The sequence below is a fragment of the Pleurodeles waltl genome, chromosome 4_2, assembly GCF_031143425.1.
Source record: "Pleurodeles waltl isolate 20211129_DDA chromosome 4_2, aPleWal1.hap1.20221129, whole genome shotgun sequence".
Taxonomy (NCBI): Eukaryota; Metazoa; Chordata; class Amphibia; order Caudata; family Salamandridae; genus Pleurodeles; species Pleurodeles waltl.
The window spans coordinates 474,603,402-474,621,467 of record NC_090443.1 but is presented as its reverse complement, the minus strand read 5'-3'; the positions used below and the strand labels follow the sequence as shown (position 1 = coordinate 474,621,467).

The window sequence follows — 18,066 nt, the reverse complement described above, 5'->3', positions numbered from 1 at the left end:
CTTGAAAATGTGTAATGTAATATGCTCTCTAGGTGCTACATATATGGTTACAGTGCATTTATTTTCCCTTATTTTTCATGTGGTTATGCTGTCTAAGGGATGACTGTATGATTACATGACCATGTTTTTTCCAAGTGTTATTTTTATTGTGGTGTTCTTTAGGGCAGTAGTTCCCAACCTGTGGGTCCACAAAAACTCCTCAGGAGGTCCGTAAATCCTTAAAAAATTCAATAAGATTGACAGATTACGTCCCCAGCTTTCAGTACTGACTCGGTGTGGGTCCCCGGATTCCAGTAATGATTCAGTAGGGATCCCCGGGATCTGTTAATAACGTGGGGTCCATAGAAATTAAAAGGTTGGGAATCAATGCTCTAGGGGCTGTTCAGAGCATTGCAGTCAGCATACTAAGATATATGCTGCATAAAAACTCACCCCATAATGCTTTGCAGGGCACTACTTTTACAAAACATTTTTGCTCATAACTCCTGCCTGTGGTGGTCATAGGGCAATGGGACCACCTTCAAAATGCTCTTTCTGTCTACATAATCTCTGGGTCCCCACACTAGGTTAGTGGCAGACACCAAAACAATAATCTCTCCTACAATTCAGGGTCTTTTAAGGTTTCTTATGGCTAGAACTTTTGTTTTACAGCTGGGAGAAGTTGTGTTTTGAAGGCCTTGTTTGTTATATCATTGCAGTATGCCTGCTAGCACTAAAAATGCTATGTAGGGACTAAGTATTTGGTTACACTGCATTACTTTCGCCTGTTTTTTTCATGGGGTTGTGCCCCATAGGGGCTAAAAATATGGTCACATGATCGGTTTCTTATAAATGATATCTGAAAGAGACTTCTAGTTGCAGATTCCTTACCTTAGAATTTTCCAGCAGGCGTCAGACTGGATCCGGAGATTTTTTCTTCAAGCAATAATACCCTTGTGCATCGGTAGGTGGCGTCGGTCGACTCTGCAGACGTCATTGGCGTCGTAGTTGCCGTGATGACATCGAGAGTAGTACGTAGATGGAGCTTCAGCGTAGTGACGTCAGTTCTTTTCTTTCTGCACCACACACTGATCCGGAGAGAGCTACCCTTGGCCGCTTTTTGACCGACTACGACTCTTTTGTCGACTTTTTGGTGAGTTTTTGCTGCGTCAAGGGATGTCCCCGAAGACCGGCTTCAAACCGTGCAAGGACTGTCACTGCATGAGGTCGTTGACAAATCCGCATCAGGTCTGTTTGTGGTGTCTGGAGCGCGAACATGACCCAAAGTCGTGCTCCAAGTGCTGGGCCATACACCCGAAGGTCTTGAGGGAGCAGTCCCTCAAGCGTATGGCAGCCTGGCGCTTGACTCTGAGTCACTCGAGAGGAAGGTCTCAAGACCGGTAGTGGAGCCACCACCATTCTTCTTCTTCGAAGTCCTCAGGTAAGGTAAGAAGAAGAAGTCGAAGAGATTCCGTCATCCTTCAACTTCACCCCGTCGCTTAGCTGATGCGATATGGGAGGAGCGTCGCGCTCGAGGCCTCCATCTTCGGAGCCTGCTTCTGGGTCTGCTCAGGGCTTCCCTGAGTTTCTGGGAGCCGGGGCGACCGCCGCCAATTACAGGAGTTTTATGAGGCCATGCGCCTCATTTTTGGGCAGACCGCCTCCGATGCTGTGCATTCGGTCCCAAGGGGTTAGATCGGGGGGCCTTCAAGTTCTGCCGCTCCGGGCCACTGATATCCCCTCCAGATCTGCTCTCGGATCTGCATTGGAGCCGGTTGTACCTTTGAGACCTTGGCCCGGCGCCAGTTTGATTGTCGACACTCACGATGTCGGTGGTGCCCACCATCGACCTGATCCTCATCCCGGACTACTCGGAGTCAGACCGGCATTGGCTGACGCCGCCTCCTTCTTCGATGGGGCTTTTTCACCCTTGGTTGTATTCTGACCCTTTTTCTTATGGGTACGAATTTGGGGAAGGATTGGAGTGGTCTCTGGACCCTTATAAATACCAGGATGACCCTAACTGGCATATGCAGGCTTTGCAGTGGGACTTGAAGTTACAGTGGGTGCAGCATCAGGGAAATCTCTCCGACATGGTCCAGATCTCAGAGGGTGCTGCGAAAGACCTGCAGTGGTGGCTTTTGAATCTACATTGGGTCAACGGCAGATTCCTCTCCCTTCACCCGCCAGATCTATCTATAGTGACGGATGCGTGACTTCTGGGATGAGGTGGCCACATGGGAGAGGCGGAGATCAGAGGCCTCTGGTCTCCAGCGGAGTCTGGGCTCCATATCAGTCTTCTGGAGCTCTGGGTGTTCAGGCTTGCGTTGAACGGATTTCTTCCCTCTCTCAAAGGGAAAGTAGTGCAAGTGTTCATGGACAACACTACCGCCATGTGGTACTGCAACAAACAGGGCGGAGTAGGGTCCTGGACCCTTTGTCAGGAGGCACTGCTCCTCTGGACAAGGCTGGTACATCAGGACATAACACTGGTGGTTCAACATCTGGTAGGCTGTCTGAACGCCAGAGCAGACGCACTCAGCCATTGATGCATAGCCGATCACAAATGGCGTCTCCATCTGGAGGAGGCGTAAGGTCTCTTTTAGCAGTGAGGAGACCCTTGGTTAGATCTGTTTGCCTCTGCAGAGAACGCACAATGTCAGCTGTTTTGCACGTTGGAGTTTCCAAGACGGCACTCGCTCTGAGACACTTTTCATCTCGAGTGGAACTCCGGCCTCCTTTCTGCCTTTCCGCCTATACCACTTCTGCCCAGAGTTCTCAAGAAGATCAGGAACGACCGGGCCAAAGTTACCTTGGTGGCTCCGGACCGGACACAGAGAGTATGGTATCCAGAGCTATTGAGCATGGCCACCGAACCTTCACTCAGACTGCCTCTTCGGCAGCAGGGGACGGTTCTCCACCCAAACCTGTCCAGTCTCTGCCTTCATGCGTGGAGGTTGAGCGGCGGCAGTTGACAGCTTTTGACCTTCCACTCAAAGTTTGTGATGTTATCTTGGCAGCCAGGCCTCCCTCCAACAAAAAGGTATACGCCTTTTGTTGGCATAAATTTGTGGCATGGTGTACCAACAAATCTGTTGACCCCCTCTCTGCTCCTCTTTCTGAGGTTCTTTTGTTCATTCTTTCTTTAGCCCAGTAGGGCTCTGCTTTGGGCACCCTTAAAGGGTATTTATCGGCTATTTTGGTCTTTCTTAGGCAGCCTGATCAGCCTTCACTCTTTAAGTCTCCTATTGTCAGTCGATTCCTTAAGGGTCTCACCCATTTGTTTCCTCCCACTCCATTTATCATGCCTCCGTGGGACCTCAATCAGGTACTTACTTTCTTAATGTGTACTCCCTTTGAGCCGATGGACAGTTGTCCATTATGGCTCCTTACTTTCAAGACTGTTTTTCTTGTTGCCATCACTTCTGCTCGCAGAGTGAGTGAGCTTTAGGCTCTTTCTTCAAAGCCCTCATACTTGTCTGTACACCCTGACAAAGTGGTGTTACGCACTAAGGCTTTCTTCCTTCCCAAGCTCGTTGCACCTTTTCATGTAGGCCAGTCCATCACCTTGCCTTCTTTTTATGCACCTCCACATCCTTCTCATGAGGAGGAGAGACTCCACCGTCTGGACCCAAGAAGAGCATTGGCGTTCTATCTCAATCCTACTAAAAATGTACGGGTGGACAATCAAATCTTTGTTAGATATGTGGGTGCGAAGAAAGGGAAGGTGGTGCAAAAATGTACCATCTCTCAACGGGTACTTCTTTGCATCAAGATGCGCCAAGAAGCAAACCCCTGAGGGCTTGCGCGCTTATTCCACCAGAGCGACTGCCGCTGTGTTAGTACACGTAGTTCCTGTCCTGGATATCTGCCAGGCAGCTACATGGGCATCCTGCACACATTTACTAAACATTCCTGCCTGGACAGTCAGGTCCGTTGGCACGGCTACTTTCGTTGGTCGCTCCTGCAGGACTTTCTAGTATGATCTTGGTTTGCAGCCCACCACCGAGGATGGCATTGCTTGGTTATCTATTCTAAGGTAAGGAATCTGCAAATAGAAGTCTATATCAGATGTACAAGTTACTTACCTTTGGTAACGATATATCTGGTAGAGACATATTCTAGATGCAGATTCCTTACCGACCCAACCATCCTCCGCTTGCGAACTGATTTCTAAGGACAGAGCTTCCCCATTCAGGGCCTTAGCTCTGGCGCACCAGTCTCAGTGTTCTTCGCAGCTCTTGGCTTTGGCGTGGAAAGTCGTGAAAAGAAACTGATGTCACTGCGCTGAGACGGCATCTATGTACTACTCCCAATGTCATTACGGTGACTACAACGCCAGCGACGCCCGCAGAGTCGACTGATGCTACCTACTGGTGCACAAGGGTATTGCTCCAAGAAAAGATCTCCGGATCCAGTCTGATGCCTGGGGGAAAATTCTAAGGTAATGAATCTGCAACTAAAATATGTCTCTACCATATATATCGTTACCGAAGGTAAGTAAATTGTACATTATTGTTATAGTGCCCTCTAGGGGCCATTTTGAGTATTACAGTCTAAAGACAAAAGTTTGTTTCAGAAGAAGGTTTATATGATAACTGTATATGTTTTAATAATCTCCCCTTATTACAATTATGACCATGATTCAGGCCAACATCCTTATTACACTATGACTGTTTGAACACTCTTATTATGTTAGGGTGACCATTCTAGTTTATTTCTCCTATGTGGCTGTCTTGTGTCTTTTTTGGGGGGGATTTTGCTAGCCAGCCAGCAACTCTGATGGTGGGGTGGCAAAACTGGTATTCTATTGGAATTAGCATGGCAGATTTAAATTAGGATGCTAAATGGCAACATTTTTATATTGTTGCTGCAGATAGAGGAAGAAGGTAAATAGAAGTGCTTTAGTTATATGCAGGGACACTGGAATTATATGACAGGAAAAGACGAAATTATGATGCAGGGTTGACCAATTTATGTGGCAAGAAAAGTCCAGTTATGAATTTACAATTCCGATAGCTCTAACCCAAGCAAATGTGAGACCTTTTGCATTGTAAATGCTTGTTTATGTTGGCAGGTCTGGTATTATAGAAGACATCACACAAAATATATAACACTGCAGTGCAGCCGTGGGCTCTGGTGAACGTGCAACGAATACAAGCACGGCACTGTACATAAATGTGCATATTTTATCTTCGCATCCCTGTGGCCTTTATTGAACATGCAAAGATGGCTGCTAACCTTGAAGTGCTCCACTTGCTCTGCATAGCCTGTCTCCTCGTGTTTTGGGGGGTTTCTGTTTATAGGCCTTAGGAGTCTGCCCGTCGATTCCTGGCTTCAGCTTCCCGCCCTGTTTCACCTCGACGTGGGAAACCAGGCCACAGGCGTCCTCTTTCTCACGTGACGTCAGGACGAGTTCTTCCCAGAGAGCTGGCCTTGACATGACTCCCCTTTACCTCTCTGCAAATAGTATGGAAAGTTACAACCCTCACTGCCACGATTACTCATGGTCGACACAAAGCGTGGAGGGCAAGGAAGTGCCTGAGATTTGTAAACAAGTTCCAAAATGGAGCTGAGTCAAAAACGGAGAACAGCATGCCCCTGGCGTCCCTCGACGGTTACTCAGTGCAACATTTCACCGGAGAATTAAAGCAGGGAACCCTTCTCGTTCAGAAAGAGCATTGTATTTTAACTTTAAGGTCTGAAAGTGAAAACTCATGATATTGTCACAATTTAAAGTCCGTGTCACTTTTAAATGTGGCCTTGTCGACCAGAGATACAATGTTTTCAAAAAGGTTCAGCAGTCACAGACATGTTTCGATCTTTATGGACAGAAACACTGATCGATTTCTCAGCAGTGGCTGCAAAAATCCCTAAAGTATGCCATGTCAGTGATGCCATCCATGTTTCATTTCACGTTTTACTTCAGCTTGCGTTTCCTAAGGGTATTTGCTTTCCCCCCAAGATATTGTGTTTCTATACTCTTGCTTTTTTTTTGCTGTTTTATACAGCAAACTCGACCCCAAGGTTTTGGAGCCCTTTACCTGAGCACCAGTTGTATTACACATGGACACATTAATTTTTGGTAGGCGCAGGCAAATTTAGGCCCACATTTAAGAAAAGTTGTGCTTCATTACTTGAAGCGTGACTTTTTTTGCACCCCCATTGCCCCCCCCCCTCCAATGCCACCATGTGCACGCAGTATTAATGATATGGCGCAACATGGCGCACTTTAGGAACAATAGCATCATAATTTCTTATGCTATTATGGTACTTTGCAGGATTAGTGCCAACAATTTTGGCGCTAATCCTGCAAAGTACATAGAGGTCCAGTATAAACAATGGTGTTCCTCAATTTAACGCCTGCACTGAGCAGGCATTAAAAATTACAAGAAAAAATGGCGCAGTGGAATCTCGGAGATTCCACTGCACCATTTGTTTGGGCCTCCTAACGGAGGAATGCCCCCCTCTCCCCTGCATACATTATGCCTGGCGCAGCCATAATGTGGCGCAAGGGTTTACAAAGTGGTGCAATACTTGCATTGCACCACTTTGTAAATTTGGCACACTGTTTTTGCCAACCTAACGCCACATTAGAGTACAAAAATGATGCTAATGTGGCGCTAGGCCCTTCTTAAATTGGGCCTGAGGGCTTTGCTCAGAATCACAGGATGTTGAGCCGACGCCGAGACTCGAACCTGGTTCCCCAGCTCCAGACTCAGCAGCTCTGGCCAATAGGCCACATCCTCTCCATTGTTTGGACCGAGTCGTCTCCAGGTCTCTGATTCAGTTGGTAGCTGGCTGTTTATGGTGGTGTACAATTGAGAACTCTAAAGTTGTGGCAGAAGGCAACATTAGTTTCTCACAGTGTCTGTCAGTGGATCATAGAGATGCCTAGACTACATGCACAACAAGTCTTCAGCCTTACGGCAGAGCACACAGACCGATAGTCGCATGTATGCCAATAGTGATTGTGGCGAAGGATGATCCATGCAACTGGAGGGGTTCAGAAAGATGTTGGTAGAAAAAAGGCTAAGGGCCTGATTCTAACTTTGGAGGACGGTGTTAAACCGTCCCAAAAGTGGCGGATATACCACCTACCGTATTATGAGTTCCATAGGATATAATGGACTCGTAATACGGTAGGTGGTATATCCGCCACTTTTGGGACGGTTTAACACCGTCCTCCAAAGTTAGAATCAGGCCCTAAGTGTTTAAGAATGGGAGACTGCAGAAGAAAGTGTTTTTAAGGGGCTGGACAATGCCTTCCTGACAGCAGAGCATGCCCCGTCCTTGCCGTGTGCTGGCACTCACGCGCTCTTCGTGCATCAATTGACTGAAATTTAGCGGTGGGGAAGTCAACAAATTAACGGGAAGAGCCGAACCAGACCCGAGCAAAAGGTCTAGCTCGGATCTTTAGGCATGTGCACGAGCCGAGTCCTGATAATATTTGGCATGTAAATCATTCGAAAATATAATAGTCTTTAAAATGTTTTTGAAAGTGTATTTATTTAGCAGGTGGAAGCGTTTCACATTGGAATATCAGAATTTATCACATCATTGAGAGTATTAAACATGAGTTTAAAAGCATATCTGCACCCACCTGCCCTGATGAAAATGATGATAAACGTAAACTTTGCACTTGTATAGCGCACTACTCACCCTTTAGGGTCTCAAGGCGCTGTATGCATACAGCTGTGGAACCCCTCCTGGTTTTTCTCTGTGAGGCTACCACTCCTGGGCAACCCCCAGTATGAAGCCAGGCATCCAAGCACTGTCAGGGCCGTTGTGGAGATTAAGCAAGCTATTGCCCAGAGTTACAGAGTGGGACCCATTAATTAGATTAGGCACCAAGGCGAGAATTATCTGGTCCAAGGGAATTGAGCTCAAGACCCACTGAGGCAGGATTTGAACCCTGGTCCCAGGCCAGATCTCTGCATCAGGGTCTGCCACTCTAACCATTGTGCCACACTTCTCCACAATAGTGACATAAGAGACAAGTCCACTATCATGCGCACCCCATATGTGGACTACATTCTTATTATGGATGGAGCAACGTTAGAGTATATAAAATCAAACACAAAGGAAGTTTTTGTACCACGCATATTCTGATCTCCTGCATTTGAAGGTGCTTGAGTATGTGATAATGAAGAAAAAGAGGCTCTGTGATCATACTGTTTGGTCAAGCAAGGAAGCCCGGTTTGACCCCTGGTTTTCTGGTTTCACTAGATGGGTATCTCTTTCTTCAGTCAAAGGATAAAGCTTTTTATTTAATTCTTGATTTAGGATTTTAGAGCATGGGTGGCAGAAAGTCTTTTTTTTTTTTTTACAGTTTTTCATACCACAAACCTGTGGCAAGGACATAATGCTTCTCAACAGACTAGCTATACATTTGTTTTGGTATAGGGAGAATAAACAATTTGCCCAGATTCAAACCCAGTCCTCTATTTTCAAAGGTTGCCAGCTCTAGCCACTGAGCCACAGCTCCTCCTATGAAAGTTTGGCTAATTTTGGGCTTGAGATTTTAAGAGGACCTCGAGCTGAGCCAGGCACGTGATTCAGTTTTCAGTGACTTATCCAAATTATGCCCATCAAAAGTATGTTCCTTATTGTGGGCCACAGACTGCTTGCATCTGCGGGGGATGCAGAGCTTATAGGGACAGAAAGAAATTTAGACCTGGGAGAGATGGTACTAATTACTCACATAAGAAGACTGGGAAAGATTGTATGTCAAAATATTGAGGACATATATAATATTGTATCCACATTGTCAGTTATCAAAATACCGGTAAGAGCAGTTTAAACAACTAAATTTAGATTGATCACTAACTTAACGTCTCAGTAACTTGAATATTTATATATTGTCTAAATACAATGAGTGAAGTTAAGTATAGTAAACCTATGCTTACCTATATTTACTTAAATTGATGATACTTTGCTAGTCAGTATTTTTGGTACAATACCTTTGTAGCCAATTTCTTTACACAATAGTCTTATACTACACCCCTAGAAGCCAAGAGGCCCTAAAGAAAAAATGGGTCCCATAAAAACTCATTGCACAAAAATGTGCATTTAAAAAGTAGTTTGCTTAAAATTTATTTTTTTTATTGTATTTTTTACATATTTTAATTAGATTTTTTAAATTTCTGGAAATAGTCTGTCACGAAGATCTTGGCAGAAGATAATTTCACCATTGTAACTACAGCAGAGCGAAGGCGGACTCGAGCCTTAATCATGTGGACCTATGATCCAGGCACTGTGCAGGCACTGCAACCTCAAAGAAGAGGACCTCATTCATTTGGTTTGCATGTGTCCACCACGCCTGCACGTGTTGTGGTCTACTGTACTTAAAGAGCAATTTCAATGTTGGAAATATTCGAACTTGTAGGGAAGCCATACTTGCATGCTTTAACCCCAGTGATCGACAATAATTTGCAAATTTGCTAAATTTCTGGAAATACCCTGTTGTGAAGATCTTGGTGAATGATAATTTCACCAGTGTATCCACAGCAGATCGAAGGCAGACTCATGCCATAGTCCTGTGGACCCACGATCTCACCTGGGGAAAGCACCAAACTATGCCATTGATCACCTGCCACCATATAAATTATTAATGCATTTCTACTTTACCTAGAGAAAGTGCAAAACGCCCCCTGATCATTTGAAATCGCAAAGACCACACACATTCCCAATCTATTCTAAAGATCATTTTTATTATTTTTTGGTGATTAGAAGGACAACAAAATATTGTGCCCCAGAATAGGAAATGCATAATATATTCGCCACATAAACTGATTGTTGGTAGGTTGGATAAATCACAATGTTTGTCTATTTGTAGAAATACGTGATGGACTGCAGTGATCACCGTGTTCAAAACGTGAACTGAGTGTGCATCAAGTCACTCCTGTCTCCTTTTGTATATCTTGTAACATCAGTAAGCCGAAAGATTAGATGGAAGAGGCTGGTAGCTTCCATGATTATAATACTTGCTTATTTTGTACAAATATGGGATAAATCTTCGGACCCATTACATCGGTTGTTTCTCTCTCTCTCTCTCCTGACTTGGCAAAAGTTTTATCCCTGCTTTTTCGTATTTATGTTTTAAAATAATCTTCCTTACCGCAAGAATAAGTGGCATGATTGGTGAAAGCTTTTTAGACTTATTTTTAACAATATTAATTAATACATTGTAATGGAATGGAATGTATAAACGGTATTCTATAAAAATGTTATGGTTTTAATAAACTAAAGTAATAGAATTGACTTGACTTGAATTAAAACGTACATTTTTTATTTGAAAATGCATTACATAATAAAATATGTTTATTAAAAAATAAGTGAATTATAAACTAATTAAAATGGCTTATTGTCAAGGGAGGCGCTCAAAAGTATTAGGAAAAGAAATTATATGGTTAGTTTAAGAGATGGGTTATAGTAGGAATGGTAGGTGTTGAGCTGGAGTTCGCGGTTAGGGTTTAGATAAGAGATGAAGTAGGTTAAGGTTATTGTTAAATGCTAGGGTAACGTTCAAAGTAATGGGACAATATTAGCATAAGGTATAGATTAGGTTAAGGGTGGGGTTTTAGTTAGGTTTAGTGTTAGGTTTGCATTTAGTGATGACAGTAGTTACAGACAGCCAAAGGGTTGGAGCAAAGGGCTGGGGTTAAAGTTGTGCGTTAGGATAAGGATTGAAGGATTGGGAAATAGGTCAAAGGAGTTGTTATAGGTTCGGTTAAGGGCTACATTTTGTCAAAAGGATATAACATAGTAAATGTGATTTTCTTTTTTTTTTTTTTTTTTTTTTTTGGTCACAACCATTTTTGTAGTACACAAATGTATATGTTTGCCACCAGTGTCAGTGAATGTCAAAAGTTTCTCATATATCAATTATCTTAGTGCTAATTACCTGTTTTCCATTCAAAGTCAAAGCTGTGCACTAGAGCAGTGTTTCCCAATGTGTGGTCTGGGGACCCCGGGGGGGGAGGGGTCCGCAAAGCCTAACAGATTAGGTTCCCAGCTTTGAGTAATAACTCAGTGGGGGGTCCCCACATTCGAATAATGATTCAGTGGGGGTCCCCGAGTTCCAGTATTGATATACTGGGGGTCCACAGAAGTCAAAAGGTTAGGAACCACTGCCCTAGAGTCTCTGCTTGCTGTGATCCATTACTTGCCACCCGACCGGCACTCTCTCTACTTCAGCTTTGGAAAAGTCATATGGCGCTCCAAGTGGTGTGACACTCGGGTACCACTCAGGCTTCTCCACCTCCTGGGCCTCTACCAGACCCTTAATGTTTTTACCCTTTTGGTGTCATTGCAATGGGTTCATGGGCCCTAAAGCAAGCAAGGAAAATAGGCCAACTGCTTAAGCCATAACAGTGGTGAAGGGACCCCTCACACTTCTCTGGGCGCCACTGCACCTGCTGCACTGGTGGCCGCTGCGTTCCCGACCCTTTTCCTTCTCCAGTTCTCTCATAGGAGTGCCTCTTTTGCTGAACGACAACCAAATTATGACGAAAAGAATACTTGGAAAAATCTTTCCAATATGAGAGACGTTTAGTCATTCCTACGTGTCTCTTTCTAGTTCTTCATTTTCCAGACTGGGCTGCTGGTAAAGGTTTTTGCCTTCGGCGGTGGGGAAACTTTTCACAAGAAAGCCGCTATAGGTGAAGCGGTATCACGGTCTGCCAGTTCTTTCACCTCCTGTGAGTTTTTAAACTGCCCCTGGTCACCACGTTCAGTCACCACACAGCCTAGGAGCAGGCTGTTGGAGCTGGAGGCTCGAGTCGAGACATTGGGGGCATTTACTATGAAGCATGGCCAAAATTAGGGCTGTGCTATTATTTATGTTTTCACCAATCAAATTCCTGATTTTCATTCTTGGCAAAGGTTGCAAGATTCCCTGGTTGCTGTTGCTTGTGCAAATTCATTTTTCTGTCTTTTGAGTAATAAGGGTCGTGGCAGTAGAGTAGCCAGTGTGTCACGGCCCCTAGAGCGAGGTAGGAAATGCCACAGCAGCTGTTGAATAATAAAATACAACAATAATCAGGGTTCAGTGGGCCCCTCAGACCTCTGTCCCTCCGAGCCATTGCACCTGCTTCACCAATGGAGCTACGCCCCTGGCCTGTGGAAGGGGTAGTGGACTTCTGAGTGTCATTCCAGAAATATGAGGCGGAGAATCAAACATTGCAAAGGTCTGCGGAGGGGCTAGTGACCTTCATTCTCTCTGAAATACTCTTGTTTTCCTCTTCTCACCACTTTCTTCTGCAACCTCCCATTCCGTTAAACTCTTTTTCTCCCCACATCTTCCTAAAATCATCTATTTGAATATCTGACAGTTTGCGGTCATTACTAATGGCACATATGTGACCATGCATCTGTGCGCTCAGCAGAGAGGCCAAGAATTGGGTGTGCGAGTAGTCGGCATACGTATATGACCCACTGAGAAACTTGCAGTGCCTTCAACCTCATCTCCTGAGACCTCATTCAAGCCCCATCATGAACATCCACCCACAACTTGAACATACGTAAACACCTATTGGGTGACTCCGTTGACACTATACATGAGTCATATGTTCCATGACAAAAAAAAAAACTACAGAAACACAATAGCTTCGAAAAGGCAAACACTTTTAGGGAATGCAAGATGAAGTAAAACATGAATTGTAAACCAGAATTGTATCACTGACACGAAGTACCTTAAGGGTTTTTCACAGTCATTTTTGAGAAAGACATCATTGTCTTTCCAGTAAGATTATGGGCATGAATATAGAGCCCAATAGAGATTCGTTTAAAAGTCGGGTTTTAATTACTATCCACCCAGGACCCAGCCCACTTAAAAGCATGACCCTCCGTGACTTTACCTATCACAGAGCTTAAAAATAAAGAAAGGCATTTTTTTTACAAAATGTTTGCAAGCTTAATTTTTCATAGTTTCCCAGGTTCTCTGCATAATGTGCTGCTCCAGTTCAGGCTTTTTTTCCTTTTAATTCTATGACGTATAGCCCTGTTTCATAAGGGAATATACAACAAAAAGCTGGACTGGAGCAGCACGTCATGCATGGCACTGGGAAACTTCATCCTTCACAAAGCTACAAAGGTTTCCAAAAAACTGCAAAAACGTTAGAGGGGTGAGGTGGGTAGTGGCCAACTTTGCTCTAAAATCACGAAATTGCTTGCGCACTGAACGGCAGAATAAAGTCAGAGTAAGATGTGGCTTATTGGCTAGACCTGCTGACGTTCAAACATGGGGCACCGGGTTTGAATCTCGGCTTTTCCTCGACACTGGGTGGCTCTGGGTAAATTATGAATCTCCCTGTGCATAAAAAGGGATAAAAAGTTATTTCGTCTGATTTTGCTGGTAAGCTCTCTAATGCCACTTGGCCGTCATTGTATTATAAAAGACTCAAAAAAAGGCGTCTTAGCCGAACTCAAGATAAGCCCCCCTAAAAGCAAGTTGTATTTCCGCTCCTCGATCTTTAATACCATATGCTGACAGTTCAGAGCATCACTCTGGGCGTCGACTATGACATCGCCCTTTGATGCATGTTACACAAAAGTTGGAACCCCTACATGTGAAAACGCCGGTGCAAATAAGTAACAAGGCGCGCATAAAGGAGGCTGTTCCACACCCTTTAGTCTGTGCGGTTTTTAAGGCACAGGCCTTCATCACTCTGGAACAGGATTTATTTTAAACCACTCAGTCACCCATTCAGTCATTCCTTCCACAATGAACTCATCTTCGCCATCAGAAGCATGCAGGACTCATCCGGCCTCCAGGTATTCCATGGGTATTCTCAAACATTTTCCCAGTGGCCATAAACTATGGTTTGTGGTTTGCCTGGGGGCCGTATTGATGCCAGCAAGGTGGGGGTAGGACTTTGAAGGCCGGGGTGGGAGGTAAGGTGGGCTTTGGGAAAGTAAAGCATTTACATGGCATAGTAAGTGAGTCATAAAGTTATTTTCAGGGTTTCATTCCATACTGCCTTCTGATTTAATACCCTAGTCTCTAGAAGAGTCATATATGTGACAATACTAAGTTGTGCACTGTCTGGATCCCTCTCCCTCTACCACCCTTCTCTGCTTGCTATCAATATCTCGATAGAGTCAAGTGTAAAAACAAAACGTTACTTCATTACTGAATCGTAATGACATTGAATTGCACAATGTAAAACCAAAATATCTATGATCAATCCCAGCTTCCGTACTTGCCCAAATTGTGTGACGCTAGGCAATTGTTCTGTTTCACTTTGCCTCCCTTTATTAATTTCCCTGTATGAGCACCTTGATATATTCAGCACATGTCTGGTACAAAACATTATGTTGTGTTTAATCTAATAAACAATAATGTCCATTTATAATAAGAACCCAGGCGATCCAAAGTTTTCATGTTACAACTGACTTGCCCCTTAGTTCACTATTGGCATTGTTGTCACAGCCATGTGAAGGTCAGGAGGAACGCAGAGGATCACTGATGTATACTGACCCTTGCAGTGGTCGGAAAGCACTTGAGTGATATTTTAGTTCATTCTATTTCTATACTTATATACTTTCTGTTGTGTACAGACTTTGCTTTTGTACCTTTATTGTGGTAAGCCTTTTTCTGGTCAGTGGAGTTTTTCAGATCCACAACTGCCACACTTTCCAGACTTTGCAAAAATTCCTAGCATGTTTGGAATGGCCATATCTGGCATCAGGCATTTCTCCGGGAGGCTTAAAGGGTGGGGGAGGTCCCTTTTGTGACTGGGGGTCAGTTGTGTAGCAGTGCAGCAGTTTTAAAAGCACTGCAGAGTTCCTTGTATATAAAACAGTTTTCAGGAAACAACAAAGGTGCCAAGGTAACTCTGGTGATTAATGTACCTTCCAGAGATCGGAGTTTTGTCTAGTGGCAATTTTGACTCATCTAAAGTAGGGCAGAGACCTGATGCAAAGATTGTGTACTCTGCAGATCACAGAACAGTATTTTATGTGCATAGCCCAGTGGGATACTGCTTTTGTCACAGAGATCCTTTTGTTGCTGTGCAGTTCATAAGTTACAAACATAACCTAGCACAGCGAGCTCAGAACTGCCATGAAAGAGCTGAACCCAAACTGCATGCTCCAGGTTAGAAAGTTGCGTTTTTCCCAGTCTTTTATTATCCTAATTCTGCTAAAACATGTTTGTTTTGGTAGACATGAATTGTTATGCCCTGCCCATCATAATGGGGCTTTGGGGGTTCTAGTGCTTAATTTGTAAATAAAAACGTGCCGGTGCCCAAAGCCCTCCTCTTAAACACGCGACTGCTGCAATTAAATGTGCGAACATGGAATACTGAGGCTGTGTAATCCTGAAGCCATCTCGGGCCTCTTCAATCCATATAAAGCCACTCCCAGCGCTTCAGCTCACTCCAGCAGCTTTCTCCCTTTGCGACTGTTTTTGTTTTTCTCTTCCTATGTCTTTCCCATATGTGTCTTTTACTCGCGGCAAATTCTTGAGGCAGAAGAATAAGCCCCAGCCCTCAAAAATAAGTGCCGCTACTCAGCACCAGAGACAACAAGCACAAATGAAGCACTGGGGGAGTTCTCCCGCTCAAGAAAATTAGGGAAAATTGCATAAACTGTGCATTCTTCAACACATTTTTCATTATATATTCCATTGTATTAGTTTTTAAAGCATAGTAAGTGATGACTTTACAGTGCACCAGGATACAGCAATCTCTGTTGGGGCTCTTTAATGATTCCATCAGCATCACCCTCTAACAGTGCCTCTCATCTCTCCATTGCCCCTCTCATGTACATTTCATTTATTTTATAGCACCTCTCTTACCAGCGTAGGGTGTTGGAGCACTTTGCTTCACATACAGAGACAATGAAACATGTGTAAATCAGTGTATGTAAAATGTTATATAGGACAAAGGGGACTACCAGGTGCAGGATTCTCGCTCGCTACGCACCCTATTGGGGCTGGTCTGACAAAATTTGCCAGGGCTGCTTTGGGTTCCCACTTCAGCTCTGATTCCTAGTTTAAGCTCAACTGTGCAATGTTTCTGCCCATTGGAAGATTATTTTCACTCTAATTAAAGCCAGCCTGGGAGAAAATGTGACCCAGTGTTTCCCCGCAAGTTTACCCTATGCCTCAGTGACACTTGTATGCAACATTGTTGCCCACTTTTCCCCTTCAAGATTACATTGTGCACATCTTTTCTATGCGCGATGGCAGTATGCAGAATGTTTCTCTTCAAGCTTACCTTTGGGTACATAAACTGTGGCCACGTCACAGTTTTACACACACGTCACAACGTGGTGGTGTTTTCCATATAACTTCTTGAACGTTTCACGCTTCGTTCGTGATGCCTAGGGCTGCTTTGTTACCTAGGGTCGGTCGTGTCGTATGAGCCTACCCCCAACGTCACCCACTCGTCTGCCACCCAGGGGACGCCAGGGGAGAGAAACCCAGCGAGGGCGGGCTGGCCTGCATGCAGTGCTTAATTAGTGCTTGTTGTTTCCGGTGCTGAGCACCGGCACTTATTTGTGAGGGCCGGGGCTTATTCTTATGCCTCAAGCATTTGCTGCGAGCAAAAGACACATATGGGAAAGACGGAAGAAGGAAAAACTAAAAAGCGTCATAAAGGGAGAAAGTAGAAAGTTGCAGGATAAGCTGAAGGGGCAGGGGTGGCCGTAAATTGATTGACGAGACCCGAGATGGCTCACTATTCAGTGCTGGCAGATTTAATTACAGCAGCCTCGTGTTTAAGAGAAGGGCTTTGAGCACCGGCCCCTCTTTATTTACAAATTAAGCACTGCCTGCATGCGAGAAGTGGAGGTGGCCCAGGACTGCTGCTAACCCGGACAGTTTTACACTGACACGTAACTCCCGCATACCCCAATTTAATCGATTTATCTTGTCGTCATTTGTTCCTCCGAGTTTACCAAACCTGATGAAATATATCGACGCAAGGTCTTGCAGTTGCACACCCCGTTGAAACCCGAAGGGGATAGAGAGGAGAAAGAAATATCCAATTGGATCAGTATGTTTTTACATAATTACATCAAACGTGTACCCTGTGTAAATCCATTAGGCAGGTATACAGTTTGAGGCAATGAAATACAAGATTGTTTGCCTAGGATCACACAAGGCAGTACCTCCCCCTCACCCACACCAGCTGAGCCAGATCTGTGTGAAGATTTTTGGGGTGCAGCCCAATCTTATATTAGTGAACGGACTGTTTTTTACACCCTGCAGTTCATGGGTTTTTTTTTCTCTGAGGATTAAAGAAGGCTCGAGTTATGCTATATGTGTGTTAAGGTCGCCTACCATCCTGATGCAAATATAGGAGCGTTTTCTGACTCCGGCGGGACTATGAACGCTATACAGCTGATACAATACAGTATATACTTCTGAACCTAGAGTACACCGTTCTGTTCCCACCTTTTCTCACATAGTGTGATCCACGGGAAATCGCTTTATCTCCGTATGCTTCGGTTACATTATCTCTTCAAATTTGTGAACGTCTATGATGGAATCTACTACAAAGAATCCAACATTAATCCGCTTCACCGCACGTAGGTATGGGGGGATGGCAATAGCAGTAGTTAATGTGAGCTCGTTTTGAGGCGGGGTTTTGGGGGTGGGGGTGGGAGGGGGGCGGGGGGACACCGGCAATTATTTTTCGGTGCCGGCACTTATGTTTTTTGCATCAGGTATTGGCTGCGACCAAAAGACACTAATGGAAAATATGGGGAACGAGAAAGGCGAAAACACGTCACAAAGGGAGAACACCGAAAGCTGCAAGGGTGAGCTGAAGGGGCAGGGAGTGGCTGTAAATGGATTAAACAGGCCTGGGATGGTTTAGAGCAGTCGCAACATTCAGAGGAAAGCTCCGAGCACCGGCAGGTTTTCATTTACAAATTAACCACCGGACAATATAAGTGTAAAAGAATGTACTGAAGAGCTTTAGAAGTGGTGGAAAGTGAACATAGAAACTTAAGAGGGAAAGAAGCAGAAGAAAGTGGGGGAGGGGAGGGTGAAGACGTGGGAACGGCTAGGAACAGTAGGGCGTGAGAAGTCCACATAGTCACGGATGCCGTTTTAGGCATACTGCTCACTGGACG

General features: G+C 44.5%; 1 protein-coding gene across 4 annotated transcripts in view; it reads left to right on the top strand.

The window, feature by feature from the left end:
- The window catches only part of PDE4A (phosphodiesterase 4A), an 878,869-nt gene that overhangs the window by 781,865 nt on the left and 78,938 nt on the right, over positions 1–18,066 (top strand). The window lies entirely within an intron of this gene.